Source organism: Elaeis guineensis, chromosome 13 (assembly GCF_000442705.2).
Source record: "Elaeis guineensis isolate ETL-2024a chromosome 13, EG11, whole genome shotgun sequence".
NCBI classification, from domain to species: domain Eukaryota; kingdom Viridiplantae; phylum Streptophyta; class Magnoliopsida; order Arecales; family Arecaceae; genus Elaeis; species Elaeis guineensis.
The window spans coordinates 26716199-26726062 of record NC_026005.2 but is presented as its reverse complement, the minus strand read 5'-3'; positions in this window follow the sequence as shown (position 1 = coordinate 26726062).

The following is a 9864-nucleotide window of genomic DNA, read 5'->3' as shown; positions in this document are numbered from 1 at the left end:
GGTCTGATCAATCTTTTCTCCTTACCAATAGTAATATTATATTGGTGCTGTTATTGTGATGCATCATTATGTATGAAACTCTATATCTCTAGCTATTTCATTGGGCTGAACTATATATTCTAAAGCTTCAACATTAAGTTGCATCTATTTACTAACATTGTGACCTATACCACCACCATCAAAAAATTATTCTTCTAATTTAATGTAGAAGACTCACTAAAAATAGATCTCAGTTAATAATATTTTTGAATAACCTAAAATCATCTGTACACCATAATTTATATATATATATCCATTCACCTCAGAATAACCTAAGAATATGCATCTTCCTACCATCGGTTCAATTTACCATCATTCACATGAACATATGCAAGACTATAAGAATTCATTTTTTTACTAACAACTGTCTTGTGGTAACTATCTAGAGTCATCACTAATATTATACTTTTTATGATGACTATTAAAATTTCTCACTAATATAAATTATTTTTATGGCAATACTTTTACTCATCATAAAATAACTAATATTAGTGGTTATTGCACATATAATTATAAAAAAACGTCCACTAATACCTCATTTTCATTGGTGGGTAGAAAAATTTGGTATCAAAATCACTTATAGTGACGAATAAGAGATGTCGCCACTACTAGTACTATTTTTTAGTGATAGCTTGATTTATTGTCACTAATAATTATCATAATAATGATGATAATTTATATATCACCGCTAATATGATACTTAATAGGCAATGATAATAGCATTGTCAATAATATTATAGTTATTAGTGGTAACAACATTATGATGTCACAAATATTGTGAGTATTTGTGGTGATGTATTAATCATCATCACTAATTACAAGGATATTGATAGCAATTTCATTTGTCATCACTAATACAATATTCAGTCAGATTTTTTTAAATATAGAATGAATCAATATTATGAACTTGTTAGTATTAATGATTGTGTCTTTGGGTGTATCATTAGAAAGAAAATTTAATTTTCATACTAATAAATATGATCTGATTTGGGAGAAAAAAGATTTTTCTCAATCCATAAAATTAAATTTTGCAAAAAAAAATTATAAAAAGAGAGATTTTTCTCAATCCACAAAATCAAAAGAGATTTCAAATATATATTAGTGTTTCCATCCATATCTAAGTCCTCTATTTCTCATATGTAGTCAATTTTATTTGTTAAAATTCTCTATTGATATGATTTAATTTAATTTTAGGATCTCTAGCTAAATGTAGTATGCTTTGCATTATCTTAAATAGGTAATAATTTTTTAGAAAAGTTTATATCCCTAAAAAGTTTCTTAATAATCTTTTTTTAGATGGACATATTTTATCATATTTCAACAACCAAACATCTCTATCTCTCAACAACAAAAAAAATTGATGCACCATAATTCTCTACCTTTTATATGTTCTATTTTTTTTAGTAATTAAAATCCACATCTCTGAAACCTACCTCTTTCTCATAATCCATAGGCGAAAGTATTCCACCATATTTTAATTTTATTTTTTTTACAAAATTTATATCCCTAAAAACTCTTTTAAATAATTTTTTCTTATGTGAAAATAGTTTATCTTATTTTAAACGCTCCATAATCTCTTATTTCAAAACTTTCAAAAAATATAGTGCCTAAACTCCTCTACCTCTCCCACACCCCATCTCATGCACCACTTTTTTTTTAAATTTATTGGCAATTAGAGTCTATACCTCCAAAAATTCTATCTCAAAATCACATGCCCCATCTACCATATTCTTTTTTTTTTATACAAATAGAGTCCAAATTTCTAAAAACTCTTTCTTATGATGGTTTCTCCCATCCATCTCAAAGGCATGCCCTCTAGGATGGTGAAAATTTTCCACCATATTTTAATTTTTTTCAAAAAATTTATGCTCTTAATTTTTCTTCCTAAAAGCTCTCTTAAATATCTCTCCCTAAGTGGAAGTGCAAAATAATCTTGAAGCAAAATTTCAACAATAACTTGTTATTTTATTTGAGCAATTCACTCGAGACATGAATTCTCACATTCGAGTTCATCCTCATCACAATTCCCTATTGACAAGGTAAATATAATAGTTAATATCATTGATTAGTTAGTTTTTATTACTAACTTTTATAATTTTATCTTAAGATTGCATGATAAATTCATTTATAGCTTACAACTTGGCATTTAAATTAATTGATATATATTTTTTTGTTGTGTAAGGACCCAGTGCATGACTGAGCTTCGTTGGATGATAAATGAATGCCACTCTTTTTGGTTATATACTTAGCAGTTATTAGTCACTGTTGATGTATTAATGTTGCTCCTAGATTGATTTTGATGATTACAAAGCAGATTGAAGGGATACAAAATTTTAAAATGGAAAAGTCCTTATGCTCTTCAAGGGCAAAATCATAATTTCACTAAAATCCTAATTTGATAGTATCATTTGGTAGAACAAATGATTTGAAATCTATTGGTGAAAATTTCATTGTGTTTGGACTTATATTTTTGAAGTTATGAAGGTTTGAAGTGCATGAGTCGACTCATGAGTCAACTCATGGCACTGTGAGCTGATTGGCACGCAAAAATTCTCCTTGGCACGCTAGTTTTCTGGCTTGGCACGACCTGTGAGTCGACTCATGAGTCGACCCACAAGGCATGAGTCGACTCATGAGTCGACCCCTGCTAATTTGAGCCAAGAAATTCCAGAAAAGCATTCTCTGGTTTTTGCAACAGAGGTCGACTCATGAGTCGACCCCTGAAGCATGAGTCGACTCATGAGTCGACCCCTGCGATGGGAAATGTCAGCAACGGCTATTTTTTTGCCCGTTTTAATTGCCATTTATGCTTCCTAAAAATCCTCTAACGGTTCTTTATCTGCCTAAATTATTTTCTCTTGCTTCTAATGCTACAAAATGCTTTAAATGATGAAAGAAAATGCAGATTAAATAGCGGATCAAACGTGAAATCAAATGTGAAGAGAAAAGGAGGAAAAAGAGAAGAACAGAAGAGAAGATCCGAAATTTGCAAGAAAAAGCCTGAGATCAACGAAATATCCATAGAGAAAAAGAGAGAGGATCCACAATATACCAGAGAGATTGTGAAAGAGAAAAGGAAGATCTTTCAAGGAGAGAATTCTTCACGCCTATCGTTTCAACCTTGATCTAGAGATCGTTCAAAGCTTTCAAGAGATCTTCAATCAACAATCAACCTCTTCTCAAGCGTTCAACCGTTCATTCATCTTGAGAAAATCTGAAAAAGGGGTTCTTCATTTGAGTAAAGCTTTTATTGTTATATTTGCTCATTTAAGGAGCTGTTATTGTATTCATCTGTGCTCTAAATTTCTTACTCTTTGTGAGTTTTTGCTCTTGTTTTTGGAGGATTTCCAAAACAAAGAAAGATTGATCCGAACCTGAAATCGGAGTGTTTTGGGTTTGCTTGTACCCGGAAAACAAGTGTTCTAGCTTGGGATAGCTAGGGTCGGAGTTTCCGACGTCTTGTATTCTAGCTTGGGATAGCTAGTGTCGGAGTTTCCGACGTTTTGTATTCGGGTTGAATACAAAGGATAGTGGATTGAAATTCTCAAGTGGGATCTTGGGGAGTGGATGTAGGTGCAAGGTTAGCACCGAACCACTATAAATCCTTGTGTTTGTGGTGTGCTTTATCGCTTTATCTTATTTCTTTATTATATCCTTGCAATACTACTTTAGGTAATTAATATTGATTTAAAGCCATTGTTTTGTTCTTCATAAGTTATTTGTTGGGCTTAAAATTTTTAGAAACCCAATTCACCCCCCCTCTTGGGTTGCATAGCTGGGCAACAAGTGGTATCAGAGCCAGTGCTCTAGCCCTTCTTTGATCTAACAATCAAAGAGCCAAAGATCTATGGCAACCCATGTTGGAACTTCTCTAGCTGAGGGGCAATCAACAAACCGACCTCCACTTTTCAATGGGTCTAATTACACCTATTGGAAAGCTCGGATAAAGATTTTCATACAAGCACTCGACTATGATATGTGGAGTATCATAGTGAATGATCCTCACACATCCACCAAGATTATAGATGGTGAGGAGTCAACCAAATCCGAGAAAGAATGGGATGAGGTTGACAAGAAATTGGCACAATTAAATGCCAAAGCTATGAATGTTCTTTATTGTGCACTAGATGCTAGTGAATTTAATCGCATTTCTACTTGTGCATCTGCTAAAGAAATATGGAATAGGTTAGAAGTCACCCATGAGGGAACAAATCAAGTAAAAGAGTCTAAAATAAACATGCTTGTACATAAATATGAATTGTTCAAAATAGAGCATGATGAGTCCATAACTGCTATGTTTACTCATTTTACTGATATAATCAATGGTTTAAAGAGTCTTGGCAAATCTTATACTAACAGTGAACTTGTAAGGAAAATTCTCAGGTCACTGCCAAGAACTTGGGAAGCCAAGGTGACTGCCATCCAAGAAGCAAAGGACTTGAACACTCTATCTCTAGAAGAGCTTCTTGGATCCTTGATGACTCATGAACTTAGCATGATGCAACATCAAGAGGATGAAATCAAAAAGAAAAGAACCATTGCCCTCAAATCCACAACTTCACCTGATTATGAAACAGATGACTCTGAAGATGAAGATCAGGATGAGGAGATGGCTCTCATCACCCGGAAATTCAAGAAGTTCCTAAGAAAAAGGAAACAGGGGATGAGAAAGAAATCTACAAAAGGGGATCAAAGCATAGAAAAGGAGAAAGATCAAACCCCTATATGCTACGAGTGCAAGAAGCCAGGACATTTCAGATCCGAATGTCCTCAATTAAAGAAAGGTCCAAAGAAATTCAAAAAGAAGGCAATGATGGCGACCTGGAGTGCGAGTGATGACTCAAGCTCCGACGAGGAAACCTCAACCGAACAAGCCAATCTGTGCCTGATGGCACATGAAAATGAGGTAACTTCTGAATCCACTAGTGAATTTACTTTTGAAGAATTGCATGAAGCATTCTATGATTCAATTGATGAATTAAAGAAACTAGGGAAGAAAAACAAAGAGCTGAAATTGGAAAATCAGTCCTTAGTGAAACAAGCTGAAATTCTTTCAATTGAAAAATTCACATTGATTCAAGAAAATCAAAACTTTAAGGATAAAATTAACAGGCTGAAATCTATAGTAGATAAGTTCACCTTAAGTTCAAACAAGCTAAATATGATCCTTGATAATCAGAAAGCTATATATGATAAGGCTGGACTTGGTTATAAACCCCTGAAGAAATAAAAATTTTTGAAGGATATTTATGCAAATTATTCAAGCAAAAAGCCTACAAATATTACTTGTTTTAAATGTGGAAGAATAGGACATAAATCATACACATGTCTTATTAACAAATATGCAAACACAAAGAAAATATGGGTTCCAAAAGGAACCATTCTGACTAACCTGAAAGGACCCAAGAAAGCTTGGGTACCTAAGACAGAAACTTGATCTGTGCTTGCAGGTGTGTCTAGCATCCCAAGAAGGAAACAGGAAATGGTATCTTGACAGCGGATGCTCGAGACACATGACTGGTGATGAATCACAATTCATCACGCTTGATGCTAAGGATGGAGAGATGGTCACCTTTGGAGATAATGGCAAAGGAAAGATCATCGGGATAGGTAACATTGGTATCACTCCCTCCAAATACATTGAGAATGTTTTACTTGTTAAAGGTTTAAAGCATAACTTACTCAGCATTAGTCAATTCTGTGATAAAGGGTATAAAGTAAGTTTTGAATCATCTGTATGCATTGTGACGAGTCCTATTAACGATGGCATTAAATATATAGGACATAGGCATGGCAATGTTTATATGGTAGACTTGAATGATTTAACTAAATTAGACATGCAATGCCTAGTTTCCTTAAATGCTAAAATAAATGAGACTAGTTGGCTGTGGCATCGTAGACTTGCACATATTAGCATGCATTCTCTTTCAAAATTAATCAAAAAGGATTTAGTTCTCGGTTTGCCAAAATTAAATTTTGAAAAGGATAGAATTTGTGATGCATGCCAATTAGGTAAACAAACTAGAGTATCATTTAAATCCAAAAACACTATTTCAACTTCTAGACCTTTAGAGCTCTTACATATGGATTTATTTGGACCAACTAAAACCACTAGTCTAGGAGGAAAACGATATGGATTTGTAATAATTGATGATTACTCTCGTTTTACTTGGGTTTTCTTTTTAGCTCACAAAAATGAAACTTTTCAAATTTTCACGAAATTTCATCGAAAAGTCACTAATGAAAAAGGGTTTTCAATTCAAAGTATTAGAAGTGATCATGGAACAGAATTTGAAAATCATGACTTTGAAAATTTTTGTGATGAAAATGGAATTGGCCACAACTTCTCTGCTCCTAGGACACCCCAACAGAATGGGGTAGTTGAAAGAAAAAATAGAACCTTAGAAGAAATGGCCCGTACCATGCTCTGTGAAAGCAACCTTCCAAAATATTTTTGGGCGGAAGCTATTAACACAGCATGTTACATTTTAAATCGTGCTTTAATAAGACAATTTTTAAAGAAAACCCCCTATGAACTTTGGAAAGGAAGAAAACCAAATATTGCCTATTTTCATGTTTTTGGTTGCCGATGTTTTGTATTAAATAATGGCAAAGAAAAACTTGGTAAATTTGATGCAAAATCAGATGAAGCAATCCTTCTAGGTTACTCCTCCACTAGTAAAGCATTTAGAGTGTTCAACAAAAGAACCTTAGTAGTTGAGGAGTCCATACATGTTGTCTTTGATGAATCTAACGATCCTCCTTCAAGGAAGAATGAGGGTGTTGATGATGCAGATCCACTAATAGAAGGTATGAAGGAGATCACTCTGAAAGATTCAGCAACTCCAGAAGACAAGGATCAAGAAGATGAACAAAATGAGAAAGGTGAAGAAATTCAAGAACAACCTCAAGGTACAAATGACTTACCCAAGGAATGGAGGTATGTTCACAACCACCCTAAGGAATTAATTATCGGTGATCCTATGCATGGGGTAAAAACACGTTCTTCACTTAGAGATGTACTTAATCGTTGTGCTTTTGTATCTCAACTTGAACCTAAAACTTTTGAAGAAGCTGAAAATGATCATAACTGGATTAATGCTATGCAAGAAGAACTCAGTCAATTTGAAAGAAATAATGTTTGGACCTTAGTGAAAAGACCTAAAGATTATTCAATAATTGGCACAAAATGGGTCTTTAGAAACAAATTAGATGAGCATGGAAATGTAATTAGAAATAAAGCAAGACTGGTTGCTAAGGGATATAATCAAGAAGAAGGAATTGATTTTGATGAAACCTTTGCACCTGTTGCTAGATTAGAAGCCATTAGACTTCTACTTGCTTATGCTTGCTTTATGAAATTCAAACTATTTCAAATGGATGTTAAAAGTGCATTTTTAAATGGATATATTTCTGAAGAAGTATATGTAGAACAACCCCCTGGATTTGAAAATCATGCTTTTCCCAATCATGTCTTTAGATTAAATAAAGCTTTATATGGTCTAAAACAAGCACCTAGAGCATGGTATGAAAGGCTAAGCAAATTTCTACTAAATAATGGTTTCTCAAGAGGCAATGTAGACACAACCCTATTTATTAGAAGAAACCAAAATGATATGCTAATTATACAAATTTATGTTGATGACATAATTTTTGGGTCTACTAATGAATCCCTTTGTCAAGACTTTGCTAAGCTTATGTAGGGAGAGTTCGAGATGAGCATGATGGGAGAACTCACTTTCTTTCTCAGACTCCAAATCAAACAATCAAAAGAGGGAATCTCCATCACCCAAAGCAAGTACACCAAGGAACTACTCAAAGATTTGGAATGGAGAACTGCAAACCTATTGGCACACCAATGAGTCCATCAAGTAAGCTTGACAAGGATAATGAAGGTAAAAGCGTAGACTTAAAATACTACAGAGGTATGATTGACTCATTATTATATCTAACTGCAAGTAGGCCTGATATCATATTTAGTGTTTGCTTATGTGCAAGATATCAATCTAATCCTAAGGAATCTCATTTGAATGCTGTTAAAAGAATCCTTAGATACTTAAATGGTACACAAACTATAGGGTTATGGTACTCTAATGACTCACAAATTAATTTGTTAGGATATTCTGATGCTGATTTTGCTGGATGTAAATTAGATAGAAAAAGCACAAGTGGAACTTGCCAATTTCTTGGAGTTAACCTAATCTCATGGTTTAGCAAGAAACAAAATTCGGTGGCACTGTCTACGGCTGAGGCCGAATACATTGCAGCCGGAAGTTGTTGTGCTCAAATCTTGTGGATTAAGCAACAACTCGAAGATTTTGGAATCAAACTTAATGAAACACCAATAAGATGTGATAATACAAGTGCCATAAATCTATCTAAAAATCTAATTCAACACTCAAGATCTAAACATATTGAAATAAGACATCATTTTATAAGAGAACATGTTCAAAATAAAAATATAATTCTTGAATATGTTTGCACTGAAAATCAATTAGCCGATATCTTTACAAAGACCCTTAGTGAGGATAGATTCTGTGAAATTAGGAGAAATCTAGGAATTCTAGATCCATTTGCCTAAACTTCTCTTAATTATTATCAAATATTCTTAGAGCTCAATTTTCAACATCTATCCTGGTCCCAAAAGCTCAGTTTTATCACTCTAAAAAACTTATCATTGAGCAAAATTCCTTCTCCCAAAATTTCAAATTTTTTTTGGAATTTATTTGCATTTTTTTCTGAATTTCTGAACTTCATGAGTCGACCCCCATGAGTCGACTCAATGGCAAACTTGTAAATCCCACCAACTTCCATCGGGTTCATTGTTTTTAAAACGGGAAATCTTGTTTATGAGACGACTCATCTTCTCGTCGTCTTCCTTCCGAAAGCCGTCCTCTTAAACTCTTTTTGCTCCAAATCCAAGGATCAATTCTGAGGCAATTCTCCCTCCTTCTCTCCACCAAAAATCGCCTCCTTGAAAAGGACTTTTCTGTGCTTTCTCGCAGTGATAGGCGTGGGTGGAACGTGCCCTAGAACTTCACCGTTCAGTCAAATCCACTTCTTTTCTCCACCAAAATTCTTCTTTACTCTCCTGTGATCTCTCCTACTCTCAATTCAAATCTTCTTACTTGGATATGGCTCCAAAGATGAAACTTTCCCAAAGAAGGAAATCAATCCGTGAGCTTGAAGAAATTATCAGAAAGAAAGGCAAGCTGGTCAGTCTTCTAGTGTTCTCGCTCCAGTTTCTGTACCTGCTCAAGGTCCCTCTCAATCCTCCATAAGCCCCAGTGTAAATCTTCTTTCTGATAGAAAAGTAGAACCGAAAAATATAGATTTTCGGTTCTTTGAGAAAGAAGGCTTTACTTTTGCTACCAAGATCAAAATCAAGGATGGGAATTTTATTGCTCTCTTAAGGATGTCACCTATGTTGATCTAGTCAGAGAGTTCTACCAGAACCTAAATTATGGAAACGGGTCTGTGACTTCAACTGTAAAGGGGATTGACATCTGTTTGGATTCTAGGATATTGGGAGAGATACTTCAGTTGCCTAGTGAAGGATACTCATATATGGAACTCCCAATTAAAGAAGAAGGGATCAGAATTATCTTAGGAGAAGATTTTTCAGGAAGTTTAAACAGATTGGAAGCAAAGCTACTGTCCATTGAGATGAGGGTCCTGCATCAGATTGTGACAAAACTATTCTTTTCCTAGGAGTGGTAGACATGACTTACTATCTGGCAGAGATGTATGTGTCATGTTTCATATCATCACTCAGACCCCCTTAAACCTCCCTGCACTTATGATAGAGGCCATGAGAGAAACTTT